The sequence below is a fragment of the Palaemon carinicauda genome, chromosome 18 (genome assembly GCF_036898095.1).
Source record: "Palaemon carinicauda isolate YSFRI2023 chromosome 18, ASM3689809v2, whole genome shotgun sequence".
Classification (NCBI taxonomy): Eukaryota; Metazoa; Arthropoda; class Malacostraca; order Decapoda; family Palaemonidae; genus Palaemon; species Palaemon carinicauda.
In genome coordinates, this window is record NC_090742.1 from 65,451,027 (window position 1) to 65,467,225 (window position 16,199).

Below are 16,199 nucleotides of genomic sequence, written 5' to 3' on the forward strand. Positions count from 1 at the left end.
ATAGATATATATATATATATATTTATATATATATATATATATATATATATATATATATATATACATATATATGATCAGTGTCTAGGGAGGGCACTATCACTATCCTTTGCCTTTGCATACCACGAACTGCTTTTAAACCTATTTTATGAGAAGATCGTGTATTTCTGATAACCGACATCATATTTGTACTGTGAAGGGAATGGCTATTGGTGAAGCCATTACTCATCCAAACAGGACGAGATTAAATACTGGGCAACTCCGGCCTTCATAATCATCCTACGGCTTCAGCAGGATTCCGTCCTTATGGCACGTCTCCCACATGAATAATTTAATCGCTAATTCAAAGGACATCTAATTACCCCGAGGGGATTATACGAATAATAATTGGCACCGATTCTGCAAATGACAAAGATAAATGTTTGTTTAGCGACTTTGAACCCAAAAGCCGATTCATTTTCCGGCAATTGATCACTATGTGCATGTTGTTTTTATTTGTTTGTGTTTTTTTCGAGGCTGTATTGGGAACTTTTGGTAATGGGGTTATTAATGAAACTTTTTTTTTTTTTTTTTTTTTAGCGTATTGAACATTCCTATAACTTTGATGTGTCAAAATGGCGTTTGTGATATGTATATGTATATATATATATATATATATATATATTTATGTGTGTGTATATGTATATATACATACATTTTATATATATATATATATATATATATATATATGTGTGTATATATATATATATATATATATATATGTACATATACATACATTTTATATATATTTATATATATATATATATATATATATATATATATATATATATATATATATATATATATATATATATGTGTGTGTGTGTGTGTGTGTGTGTGTGTGTGTTATTTCCAAGAAAGAACTCTACATTCTCCAGATAAGTTGAAAAAATGACTTTTTAAAGATAGCCAAAAAGACATTATTTGAAATTCTCTGAGATTTATTCAGAAAATGAAAAATTATCCTTGATGATCTCTGTCCAATTCCTTCAGCCCTGACATTTGCAAAATGATTACAATCGGTTACATTTTACTGCATTTATCTCTAATGTCAACACTGGTGTCTCTTATCTGGAACATCGAATATTCTGACTATTTTGGACGTCAGCGTTTTGATTCGTCAGTATTGTTAAAAAAAAAAAAAAAAAAAAAAAAAAAAAAAAAAATGTGCCTCCTGGATGGACAAGATATTTGTTCAGTGCCCAAAATTCCGCAAAAATTCTGATTGAATACGGGCTTATTTCCTTGGAAAGTATTTTGTAAAATCTATAAAATTACGCAAGAATTCTTATTGACTACGGGCCATTTTCCTGAAAGTATTAACAAAATCTATGAAATCACGCAAAAATTATAATTGGCTACGGGCCATTTTTCTTGGAAAGTATTAGCAAAATCTATAAAATTACGCAAAAATTCTGATTAAATACGGGCTATTTTCCTTGGAAAGTTTTTAGCAAAATCTATAAAATCACACAAAAATTCTGATTGAATACGGGCTTTTTTCCTTGGAAAGTATTTAGCAAAATCTATGAAATCACTCAAGAATTTTGATTGATTATGGGCTATATTTCTTGGGAAGTATTAACAAAATCTATAAAATAACGCAAAAATTCTGATTGAATACGGGCTATTTTCCTTGAAAAGTATTAGCAAAATCTATAAAATCACGCAAAAATTCTGATTGACTATGGGCTATTTTCCTTGAAAAGTATTAGCAAAATCTATAAAATCACGCAAAAATTCTGATTGACTATGGGCTATTTTCCTTGAAAAGTATTAGCAAAATCTATAAAATCAAGCAAAAATTCTGATTGACTATGGGCTATTTTCCTTGAAAAGTATTAGCAAAATCTATAAAATTGCGCAAAAATTCTGATTGACTACGGGCTATTTTCCTTGAAAGTATTAACAAAATTATAAAATCACGCAAAACTTCTGATAGACTACGGGCTATTTTCCTTGGAAAGTATTTAGCAAAATCTATAAAATCACGCAAAAATTCTGATTGACTACGGGCTATTTTCCTTGGAAAGTATTAGCAAAATCTATAAAATCACACCAAAAATTCTGGCTGACTACGGGCCATTTTTCTTGGAAAGTATCAGTAAAATCTATAAAATCACACCAAAATTTTTGATTGAATACGAGCTTTTTTCATTGTAAAGTATTAGCAAAATCTATAAAATCACACCAAAAATTCTGATTGATACGGGCTATTTTCCTTGGAAAATATTAGCAAAATCTATAAAATCGCACCAAAATTTTTGATTGAATACGAGCTATTTTCATTGGAAAGTATTTAGCAAAATCTATGAAATCACACCAAAATTTCTGATTGACTACGGGCTACTTTCCTTGGAAAGTATTAACAAAATCTATAAAATCACGCAAAAATTCTGATTGAATACGGGCCATTTTCCTTGGAAAGTATTTAGCAAAATCTATAAAATCACACCAACAATTTTGATTGAATACGAGCTATTTTCATTGGAAAGTATTAGCAAAATCTATAAAATCACACCAAAAATTCTGATTGAATACGGGCTATTATCCTTGGAAAGTATTAGCAAAATCTATAAAATTATGCAAAATTTCTGATTGACTACGGGCTATTTTCCTTGAAAATTATTAACAAAATCTATAAAATCACGAAAATATTCTGATTGACTACGGGCTATTTTCCTTGAAAAGTATTAACAAAATCTATAAAATCATGCAAAAATTCTGATTGACTACGGGCTGTTTTCCTTGGAAAGTATTAGCAAAATCTATAAAATCACGCAAAAATTCTGATTGACTACGGGCTATTTTCCTTGGAAAGTATTAGCAAAATCTATAAAATCACGCAAAAATTCTGATTGAATACGGGCTATTTTCCTTGGAAAGTATTAGCAAAATCTATAAAATCACGCAAAAATTCTGATTGACTATGGGCCATTTTCCTGAAAGTATTAAGAAAATCTATAAAATCACACAAAAATTCTGATTGGCTACGGGCCTTTTTCCTGAAAGTATTAACAAAATCTATAAGATCACACCAAAAATTTTGATCGACTACGGGCTATTTTTCTTGGAAAGTATTAAGAAAATCGATAAAATCACGCAGTTATATTAATTGATTTTGGCTATTTTCCATAGAAAGTATTAGCAAAATATAAAATAACGTAAAAATGCTTTTCCTTGGAAAGTATTTATCAAAATCTAGTCGCGTCTTACGACCTGAAATCAAGACGCCAAAAGGCGAGCATTCACTCCAATGAGGAATTTTTGGATCTCATTCGGGTCCAGTGTTTTGTGTATCACCGAAATCGAATCTGGCGCAATTTGCCTCCCAAATAGACATTCATACAATCTTGCCTCACTTGGTATGAAAGGTAACTCGCCAAACGCAGATTAGGAGACAAATTTGGTACCTGTCAGAATATTAAGAATGCATGACCTTCTCTTTATCCCGTTAACTGATTAAAAAAAATTGGTGTTGAGTTCTTGATTAAAGTTTTTAATCACGTATACATTATTAGTTAAAATTTTCAATAAGGAAAATTAGAGAGGAAATGGGAGCTTTAACAAAGAGGAAATGTTAGTTTGTAGTAAGAGGAAACGCTAGAAAGAAAAGTTTTGGTTTTGTAGTAGAAGGAAATGTGGGCTTGCAGTAAGAGGAAACAATAGAGAGGAACTTTGGGTTCGCAGTAAGAGGAAACGTTACAAGGGAAATGTGGGTTCGATGTAAAAGAAGCGTTAGAAAAGAAAAGTTTGTGTGCAGTAAGGAAACGTTAGAGGAAATAGGGTTTTGTAGTAAAAGAAACGTTAGAGAGAAAATGTTGGTTTGCAGTAAGAGGAAACGTGAGAGAAGAAAGAGGGTTTGCACTAAGAGGAAACATGAGAGAAGAAAGGGGTTTGCAGTAAGAGGAAATGTGGGTTTGCTGTAAGGGGACACGATAATGAGAAAATGTTTGTTTCCAGTTAGAAGAAACATTAGATATCGGAGTTCTTGCTATAATAGAATGCATTAGGCAGGTATCGGATTGCAATAAGACAGGTAAAGACAAAATGCAGACTCATGTAACCCAGCTATGATCCCTGTCAGAGTTCAGAACCGTTGTTGCAGTTGCATGATAGAAACGCTACAATAAATCCTTGCTTGTGCTGAACCACTGCATCATGCAATGCATCAAAGAACATTTATAAATATATTTCATTGTACAGTAAAGCTTTTTGCAATATTTTCCCTTTTGCTTTGTTGAAGGTATGGGAAGCACAGATTGAACAAAAGGACTGGTGTTAATTATATTAAATAGAAGCTATTAATAATTTGTTATGCTAATTATTTATCCTTTGTGAGAGATCATATAAGACAATAGTTTATTGATAGGAGGAGATTAATATATTCCAAGAATCTCTATTTCATTATTTACGTGATGCCAGATCGACTTATCATGTCAAGTGATTATATTCTCATCTCATTCTGCAGGGGACGTCCAAATACTGAAAGACCCACCCGATATTGAGAGAGAGAGAGAGAGAGAGAGAGAGAGAGAGAGAGAGAGAGAGAGAGAGAGAGAGAGAGATGGGGGGTTGTTATTCAAAATCATGTCAAGCGATTATATTCTCATCTCATTCTGCAGGGGACGTCCAAATACTGAAAGATGCACCCGATATTGAGAGAGAGAGAGAGAGAGAGAGAGAGAGAGAGAGAGAGAGAGAGAGAGAGAGAGAGAGAGAGAGATAGAGATGGTGGGGGGTTCAAAATCTTGACTCCGGACGGGCAGAGCACCCGAGCTATTACTCTAGAGAGAGAGAGAGAGAGAGAGAGAGAGAGAGAGAGAGAGAGAGGGTTTGTTATTCAAAATCTTGACTCCGGATGGGCAGAGCACCCGAGCTATTACTCCAGAGAGAGAGAGAGAGAGAGAGAGAGAGAGAGAGAGAGAGAGAGAGAGAGAGAGAGAGATGGGGGTTTGTTATTCAAAATCTTGACTCCGGACGGGCCTGAGCACCAGAGCTATTACTCCAGAATAAACCTCAATACAGACATTTGGGGGATTGCGAAAACATGGGGTCGAATGCGAATATTCAAGAAGACAATCTCGTTGATGGAAATCTCTCCCGTTTTGCATTGCTGATTGCAAAGTGCCGGAGCAGGTTTTATTGATGAATGAAATATGAATATTTCTCTCGGAGGTTAAATCCGGAGACCGTCTTCCCTGGTCTGTTTGAGAGCGAGGTATTGCATTGTTGATTTATGTATGCCGTCTATCTCTCCTGTATGATAGATAAATAAATATATTATATATTATGTGTATATATATACATATGTATATATATATATATATATATATATATAATGTATTTACATATATATTTGTGTGTATATATATATACATACATATATATATATATATATATATATATATATATATATATATATATATATATAATGTATGTATATTTGCAATATTCCTGGCACGCACAGTGGCATTGTCAAACATAAAACCACTCTGTCTCTCCCCGTCCCTCGAGTGGGGGGGGAAAGATTAGTCATACCTTGGTGAGAGGGTATTACCCCGAGAGGTACACTCGAAAGCCACAATCTTCCACAAATTGCCGAAACTGCTGGGTTGTAGTTAGGAAAGGAGAAGGGAGTGGGAAGGGTTGAATCCGAGGATGTTTATGCATATCTATCTAAAACATTTTATTATTATTATTAATATTATTAATTGCTAAGCTACAACCCTAGTTGGAAAAGCAGGATGCCATAAGCCCATGGGCCCCAGCAGGGAAAATAGCCCAGTGAGGAAATGAAACAAGGTTAAATGAAATAACAGCAGTAACAGCATTAAGATAAATATTTCCTATATAAACTATAAATACTTTAACAAAATAAGAGGAAGAGAAATCAGATAGAAGAGTGTGCCCCTGTGTACCCTCAAGCAAGAGAACTCTAACCCAAGACAGTGGAAGACCATGGTAAAGAGGCTATGGCACTACCCAAGACTAGCGAACAATGGTTTGATTTTGGAGTGTCCTTCTAGAAGAGCTGCTTACCATAGCTAAAGAGTCTCTTCTACCCTTACCAAGAGGAAAGTGGCCACTGTTCATTGCAGTGCAGTAAGAAGAATTGCTTGGTAATCTCAGTGTTGTCAGGTGTATGAAGACAGAGGAGAATCTGTAAAGAATAGGCCAGACTATTCGTTGTATGTGTAGGCAAAGTTTAAAGAACTGTAACCAGAGAGAAGGATCCAATGTAGTACTGTATGGCCAGTCAAAGAACCCCACAACTCTAGCAGTAGTATCTTAACGGGTGGCTGGTGCCCCGACCCACTTACTACCTATTTATTATTATTACTATTATCAAATGCTAAGCTACAACCCTAGTTGGAAAAGCAGGATGCTATAAGCCCAGGGGCTCCAACAGGGAAAATAGCCCAGTGAGGAAAGGAAATAAGGAAAAATAAAATATTTTAAGAATAGTAACATTAAAACTAGCCGTCATTATTGACGGGTCGCGTACACTAGTATGTAAATTAAAAAGAAATATATATACAATGAGAATTGCATTACCGATAAATTGCCAGCAATGAAAAAAAAATGTTTATGCAAATGACGACATTACCCGAATTCATAGGCACCAGCGTTTTGATAATCAGCTGCCAGAAATGACTGTTTTTGGATTAAGGTCTTTGAATAAACGATTTGTTTTTGTGATTTTTTAGAGTCGATGCAATTCTCGTGGATAATTTGATGCCATAGGAAATAGCAGTCATATTATTAGTGCTGGATGGAAAGCGTAATGGTTGGGTGAAAGGGGGTGATATATATATATGTATATATATATATATATATATATATATATATATATATATATATATATATATATATATACTGTATATACATATATATACTGTGTATATATTATATATATACAGTGTATATATATATGTATATATATATATTTATATATATATTGTGTATATATATATATATATATATATATATATATATATAAGTAGGTGTTTTTGTTATTAATATTTGTAGTAGAAAGTATAAGTTGCATACTAAATTAAGCAATGACGTTTCCAAGGATAATATAAATACTTATTAATATGCTGATTTTGCAAAACAGAATAAAACACATTTAATCAGAAGAATCAAATAAATAAAGATAGATACATAATTTGATAAAATGGTTTTGAGAAATCATCGAGGAAGGTTGTTATTGTCAAAATGTCACGCTTACCTTTGTAACTTCTTCTTCTTCTTCTTCTTCTTCTTCTTTTTTTATTTTTTTTTTTTATTTTTTTTTTGCTGACTCTGTGATCAACTCCTGTCTATGAACACACAGTGACATGAAAGGTGCAATTGTGAATATATGTTAATTACAAAATTTATCCCTGTAACTGGGCTCCACAAGGCACTAGTAGAGTTGGAAGACCCTGGCATACATGGCTGAGGACTATGAACCGTGAAGGGGTTAACTACTGCACTGTAATTGTTCAGTGGCCACTTTCCTCTTGGTAAGGGTAGTAAAAACTCTTTAGCTATGGTAAGCAGTTCTTGTAGGAGAAGGACACTCTGAAATCAAACCATTGTTCTCTAGTCTTGGGTAGTGCTGTAGCCTATGTACCGTGGCCTTCCACTGTCTTGGGTTAGAGTTCTTTTGCTTGAGGGTACACTTGGGCACACTATTCTATCTTATTTCACTTCCTCTTGTTATGTTAAAGTTTTTATAGTTTATATAGAAAATATTTATTTCAATGTTGTTACTGTTCTTTATATAAATATTTTATTTTTCCCTCGTTTCCTTTCCTCACTGGGCTACTTTCCCTGTTGGAGCCCTTGGGCTTATAGCATCCTGTTTTTCCAACGACTGGCGAAATCTAATCGAGGCCCTTTGCGTCAATAGGCATAGGAGGAGATGATAATGATGATGATGATGAAATATATTATGATGTATATGCAATATCATAATACAATATCATAAATTGTATGACTTGTAAATGTATATTTCGTAATAAAACTAAGAAGTTAAGGACACGGGACATGCATTCCTGCCAGCCTGCAGTGTGGAAACTAGTTTGTTCCTATGACGTAATCTTGATTTGTGAATGTCTTCTGGTCGGAATTCCCCCAAAACTTCTCGCCCGGTTATCGCATTATCTTAATTGGGATCTCTCTGGATATGTCTGTGTTATCGGTCTGGATATGTCTGTGTTATCGGATATAATATCTTTTCAAAATTTTGAGAAACTTTTTTTTCTTTTTTTTCTGAGGATTTATTGCAAGTCTTTAAGGTGCTTGAATGTGTTAAGTTAAAAGGTAGTAATTCAATGATAAGTAAAAGATAAGTTATCCTATCGTTAAAGTTTTAAAGGTTTAAAAGTCGCGCCTGAATGGCAGAGGCTTAGAACAGTGACAACGCCCTACCATGGCAATTGCCTAGAGACTGACTCTATATATATATATATATATATATATATATATATATATATATATATATATATATATATATATATATATATATATATATATATATATATAATGTATATGTATATGTTATGATATAATGTATATATGTGTATATATATATTTATTTTATATATATATATATATATATATATATATATATATATATATATACATATCATAATATATATATATATATATATAAATATATATATACACATATATACATTATATCATAACATATACATATATATATATATATGTATGTATATGTTATGATATAATGTATATATGTGTATATATATATTTATATATTTATATATATATATATATATATTATGATATGTATGTATATATATATATATATATATATATATATATATATATATATATATATATATATATATATATAATATATTTATATATCATATATACACACACACAAGCCTCTCTGTAACCAAGATAGGACCAGGGAGGTATATATATATATATATATATATATATATATATATATATATATATATATATACAAAAGCCCCCTCTCTACCCAAGCTAGGACCAGGGGGGGGGGGGGGGGGCAGGTAATGGCTGTGGATAATTCAGCAGGTAGACATACAGACCCCCTCAAACCGCCCATCGTTAGCTCACAAGGATATTGAGGTTGCAGACTCTACAAGAAACTATCGAGCTTGAGCGAGGATAGAACCCTGGCCCAGAAGATCACCAGGCAGTAACGTTTCTATTAGGTTGTGGTGGCCTGGTAGTAGCATCTTTGCCTGGTGATTGCCAGACAGGAGTTCGAGTCCCGCTCAAACTCGTTAGTTCCTTTGGTCGCGGCAACTTCACCCTCCTTTTGAGTTAAGGATTGGGGGTTTGGGGAGCCTTTAGGTCTATCTGCTGAGTTAAAAGCAGCCATTGCTTAGCTCTCCTAGGTCCGAGCTTGGGTGTATGATCTCTAGGGCATTGTCCTGCTCGATAAGGCAATGTCACTGTCCCCTTGCCTCTGCCATTCATAAGCGGCCTTTAAAAACTTTAAACCACAACCTTTATTATAGAAAACTGGATGGGTACTTTGCTATACTTAATAGAGATTCAAAATATTGATAGTTTACTACTTACTGAAGAAGTTTTCCGATCAATTGTCGAAAGACCAGGTTCTTAAGTCTTGCTGGAATTTCATCAGTATAAGTTTATTTTATACGATAGATAGGTTCGCCAATTCACTCAGACCACCTCTATTTCTGGGACTGTGCCAAAGGCTAGTGTAGATGACCTTCCAATCCAAATTTGAGCGAGAATCGAGCAGTTTTACTTTGGTGATCGAGTCCATCATGTTAGAAATTTAGCCTCAGAAGACTTTTTTAACCTTAATTATATAAGTTCTTGCTGGATAATATAGGATTAGAAATGAAACTATAAGAGAGATTACTTGAGTGCCATATGTGGATGAGATCATGATGAGGGGTAGATGGAGATGGTTTCCGCATGCTCTTTGCACTCCCCAAGAGAGATTAGTTCACCAAACGTTCAGCTGGGTTCCAGAAGTCACTAGAAGTGTTGGAAGACCCAGGCCTATATGGCTGAGGACTATGAAGCTTGACATAGGAGATAATGGATGGAGAAGTATTGAATTAAAAGCTCAAGATGGAGACGCCTGGCGAAATCTAACCGAGGCCCTTTACGTCAATGAGCGTAGGAGATGATGATGATGACGAATAAGTAAATATGGTTTTGGTTATTGCCTTATTTAAGTATTTCTGTTTCAAGAGAATCAGACAGACACTTTGGAATTATACAAAGTAATTAAAGTGTCTGAAGTAGATATATGTATGACGCGACAACTCTTATATTCGTTGTGGTTCAATTTATATTCGAAGCGTCCAAGATAGAACGAATTGGAGAAGAATTCAATTTTGAAATGTGCTATTAAATAAGCTCCCCCTAAAATTGATAAAACTAAGCATCTTGTAATTTTGGAAGTTATATATTACAGAAATGATATTCACCTTATAGGAAATTCCTAACTCATTGGAACGGTTTAACTTTGAACTCTCTCTCTCTCTCTCTCTCTCTCTCTCTCTCTCTCTCTCTCTCTCTGAAGAAACTTTTTGACTTGTGGAATAGAAAATGTTCAACCATTATTTAGTTGTACTTCACATGATTTGCTCTTCATAATGAAACCTATTGATATAAGAGTATAAACACAACAATAACACCAACTGCAGGATTAATTATGATGATAATAATAATGATAATAGTAAAATTCATATGAAGGTACTTTCGAATTCGCTATGCAAGAAGCAATAATGAAATCTCCCCACCCCATCCTATTAAAACAATTAAAATACGTAAATCTGAAACGAGGTAAATAAAAGAAAGTTAAATTTCAGCTTGCTTTAGGTATTGAATCTGTCTTCCCGTTCGAGTTTTGACGGCCTCTCGAGATGCAAGAGAGAGTCGAGATTATTCGAAGCCTCATTTGGAATGCAAATTGCTGTCGATTCCATTTCGGAGACTCACAACACAGTCCACCGAGGTGATTCTTAAACTCCTCCGTGGAGTTGACAGGCTCCTTACGTTGTTGTTAATCCAGTCGTTCCCTAAGGGCGGGCGTCGTGAAGGATATTATTTACCACTGGGATGCGACAGGCGGCCCTGCGCGGAGTAAGTTCTTTACACGCTCTCCTCTATTCCAGAGTACCAGTTACCCGTTGAGATACTACCGCTTGTGAGTTATTAGGGCCTTTGACTGGTCAGACAGTATTGCATTGGATCTCTCTCTGGTTACGGCTCACTTTTCTTTTGCATACGCATACACAGAATAGTCTGGCTTATTTTTTTACACAGTCTCCCCTTCCACGGACGGTACCTGCCACCCGTTGAGATACTACCACTAGAGAGTTATTAGGGCCTTTGACTGGTCAGTCAGTATTGGATTGGATCCTTCTCTCTGCTTACGGCTCACTTTTCCTTTGCATACGCATACGCAGAATAGTCTGGGCTATTAGACTCGTCTTTCAGGGTACCAGTCACCCGTTGAGATACTACCGCTAGAGTTATTGGGGCCTTTGGCTGATCAGACAGTATTGCATCAGATTCCTCTCTCTGGTTACGGCTCTTCTCCTCTGCATGCGCATACACAAAATAGTCTGTGCTATTTTTTTACACTCCTCTATTCCAGGGTACCAGTTATCCGTTGAGATACTACCGCTAGAGTTATTAGGGCCTTTGGCTGGTCAGACAGTATTGCATTGGATCCCTCTCTCTGGTTACGGCCCATCTCCTCTGCATACGCTGGCTATTCTTTACACATTCTCCTCTTTCCTCATACACCTGGCATCAGTAAGATAACAGAAAAATTCTTCTTCACTCAAGGGGTTTAACTACTGCATTTTGATTATTCAGTGCCTACCTTCCTTTTAGTAAGGGTAGATGAGTCTCTTCAGCTAGGGCAAGAAGCTCTACTTAGTGAAGGACACTCCAAAATCAAACCATTGTTCTTTAGTCGTGGGTAGTGCCTTTGTACCATTGTCTTCTACTGTCTGGGGTGAGAGTCATCTTGCCTGAGGGTATACTCAGGGTATACTATTCTATTTCCTTTGAAAATTGGGCTATTTTCCCTTTTGGAGCCCTAGGGCTTATAGCATTCTGCTTTTTCAAGTAGGGTTGTATCTTAGCAGATAATAGCAATGATGATAATAAATAATAATGATAATAATAATGATAATAATAATAATATAATAATAATGATAATAATGATAAATAATAATAATGATAATAATATTAACGATGATAACATTAATAATAATAACAATAATAATAATAATAATAATGATAGTAATAATAGTAATAATGATAGTAATAATAGTAATAATAATAATAATGTTAATAATATTTATAATAATAGTAATGATAATAATAATAATAATAATAATAATAATAAAAATAAACAATGATAATAATAATCAGGTGCTTTACATTACTGGGGGAAATGATTGACAGGTAACGGCAAGATAACAGTCTCGTGTAACCAAGTGCAACATCCTTGATGTATTTATATAAACACAACGGCATCAAATACTTGTAATATGTTCACTCAAGATCATCGCTTACGGTTTCAAAGTGAATATTTCGATGACGAAATCCCCCTGCTTCGGCGCATGGTATTTTTGAAGATTTTCCTTTTACTCTTTTATTAATGATTATTGTATGCGACCCGTCAAAAATGACGGCTAGATATTATATAGATATGATCACACACATACTGCACTTCTCGGGGTACTCCTTTTTACGGTGGGGGGGGGGGGGGGGTATGATTACTGCCTCTCCTCGACCCGAGGGATGGGGGAGAGACCGGGTAGTTATACGTCAGGCAATGTCGCTGAGCGTGACCGGAAATATATCTATCTATCTATCTATCTATCTATATATATTATATATGTAAATATACATACATACATACATACATATATATATGTATATATATATATATATATATATATATATGTGTGTGTGTGTGTGTGTGTGTGTGTGTTGTGTATATGTATATATATGATTATATATATATGTATATGTATATATAAAAATATATATACATACACACACATTATATATATATATATATTGCTCTTTATTGTATAGGGGAGATGCTCAGTGGAATTAATACTATTCATATTTCATAATTTCATATTCATGATCCATAAGGGATGAGGCTATTTTGTATATGTTTATACTAGATGGATCAAAAATACTCTAAATGAAATTTTGCCGATGAAATGTAAAAATATTTTGAGGTTGGAATCGTAAATAATTATTCCCATAGTGTCTTATTATTATTATTATTATTATTATTATTATTATTATTATTATTATTATTATTACTTGAACATGAAACTATTTAGGACGAATTATGTTTATTATTCGAAATACCCCTTTGAATATCTATGAAAAGGTCAAAGGTATAGAGAATATTTTACACACATAACGTTGAAATTAAATTTAGATTTAAATTCATCTAGATACTGTTGCGTTTTTAGAATCTGCATTTGAATGATCAATGTAGGATGGAAGTGAATGCTATTATTATTATTATTATTATTATTATTATTATTATTATTATTATTATTATTGTTAGTATTTTTATTATTACTTATTACTAGCTAAGCTACAACCCTTGTTGGAAAAGTAGGATGCTTAAAGCCCAAGTGCTCCATCAAGGAGAAATAAACCTGTGAGTAAAAGAAACAAGGAAACAAATATACTATAAGAAGTAGTGAATAATCAAAATAGGATGTTTTAAGAACAGTAAAAGTATTAAAATAGATCTTTCATATATAAACTAAAAAGCCATATTGAAATTTCTGAGAAAGGGATTTTAGATACTCTGTTGACGTTATTCTTGTCTTCACTAAGACAACTGACAGTGTGTCATATCTTTCTTAAAGCTTTATTATTATTATTACTATCCAAGCTACAACCCTAGTTGGAAAAGCAAGATGCTATAAGCCCAGGGGCCCCAATAGGGAAAAATAGCCCAGTGAGGAAAGGAAATGAGGAAATAAATAAATAAAGAGTACAAATTAACAATAAATCATTCTAAAAAAGGCAACAACGTCAAAACAGATATGTCATATATAAACTGTTAACAACGTCAAAAACAAATATGTCATATATAAACTATAAAAAGACTCATGTCCGCCTGGTCAACAAAAAAGCATTTGCTCCAACTTTGAACTTTTGAAGTTCTACTGATTCAACTACCCGATTTAGTGCCCTTTTTAATTATCAGTATTTCTGCCTTGCCAAGGATTCGAACCTTAGCATCTTTATAAGTAAGGGTAAACAGTAAGACTTTTAAAGCTGAGACTATCTGGGTTATGCAAATGGTATGGTCGATTGAGTATTCACCTCTTGGCTATTGTGAGACGACAAATTAAAGCTGGAGAAGGTCTCAGTGAATATCTGCAGAAATGTATTATCCTGTACAGATCACTCTTTATCTGCTCAATATTAGGAACAATGTCTTGAAGCAATGGATCTCCTCCGCATTTGGACGTTTGTAATTTTATGCAGAATCGTAGTATTGATCTTTAATTTTTTTTTTAAAGATTTATTTTTATTTTCCTGCATTTGTAATTACGTTTCTATGAAAAGTGAACCCTTCAAAATCAATATCTATTTTTTTTTTTTTTTTTAGCCATTGTTACTTGCACCAGATTTCCAGATGTTGCAAGTGTCAGTAAAGGGTTTTTGTGCTTTTCTCAACCTTTCTCTTTAATCAGGGGTTGGCCTGATATGATGAGGTGCCCCCATAAGTCAACGTCCATGGTTCTACTGAGGTGTCACGTTGTCACAATGCCGAGTTTAAAGGCTTTAAAGGTTTAAAGGTCGTTCATGAATGGCAGAGGCAAGGGTCAGTGACATTACCCTAGCAAGCAGGACAATGCCCTAGAGACTGACCATATATTATATGATCAGCGCCCAAGACTCCTTTCCACCCAAGCTAGGACCAGGGAGGGCATGGCAGTGGCTGCTGATGACTCAACAGATAGACCTATAGGCTCCCCTAAACCCCCCAACCTTAGCTCACAAGGATGGTAAGGCTGCAGACACTAATTGCACTAACGAGTCTAATTCATAAGTCTGATAACACACGCTGACCAATACCTTCAAGATGTAGAGATTGCGTTAGGCTAACTGGCGCTGAAAGTGTCATCGTACCTTTGAACTTCAATGTACATAAGTTTATTAACAGGATAATCACTCCTTTAATATGTCATACACCAACGACTTGAACTTTCTGTTTTTCATTTCTGTTCATGTATATTATTATCAGTCTATGGTACAAGACCGAGAGGAAGGCCTAAAACTAGATTGAGTGACAATATCAAGGAGATGTGCGGGCTAACGATGGTGGAGTTGGAAAGGAAGGCTCAAGACCGGAATGAATGGAGATGTTTTGTGCAGAGGGCCATGGCCGTTCGACATCAAACACCCCGTACTTGATGATGATATTATTATCATTGTTTTTTTATGTTATGTATCCGTTGTTATCTATTTCTTTAGGCATTTTGATCTGTAACAACCTGTTTTAGAGGTTGATAGTCTACCAGGTTTGTGCATTGTCAGCGTTTCTTCAATTTGAACAAAAACATAGAAAATCTTATTACTTCCCAGCAAAGCAGAGGTGTCCAAGATTAATTGAAGTTGGAAGTTGAAAGTTTCTCAGAATTCAAACGCTCTTTGTAACACGTATTTTGAAATTCTTGTGAGTTTCGAAGGAAAGTTGTTGATGAGAAATTGTCCTCGATTTTTCAAAATTCAGAAAGTATTGACGATCTTATTTTGATTTGTTTTTTATTAATCTCTAGAATTTTTTCATATATTATATATCAGTCTTATATAGTGTAAAACTACCGTTTGTATAATTATAAATATATTCATTCTTCTCATTTCTATGGAATTTATCCCTAGTTTTGGTTAACGAATAATTATATCTTTTATGTTTTCATCATTTCATTGTACGTATTAGATTATTCCTATCATTAGATATATTCATATTTGTTTTCAATAAGGTCTTATCTTCTATAAATATTTTAGTAAATAAACATTTTTGTAACTTCCTTTTATCAGACCATCCTCTCTCTGAAACATTGCATTTGCTGTTGTCATTCGTGATTGTTTTTTGTTTGTTTATAAATTAT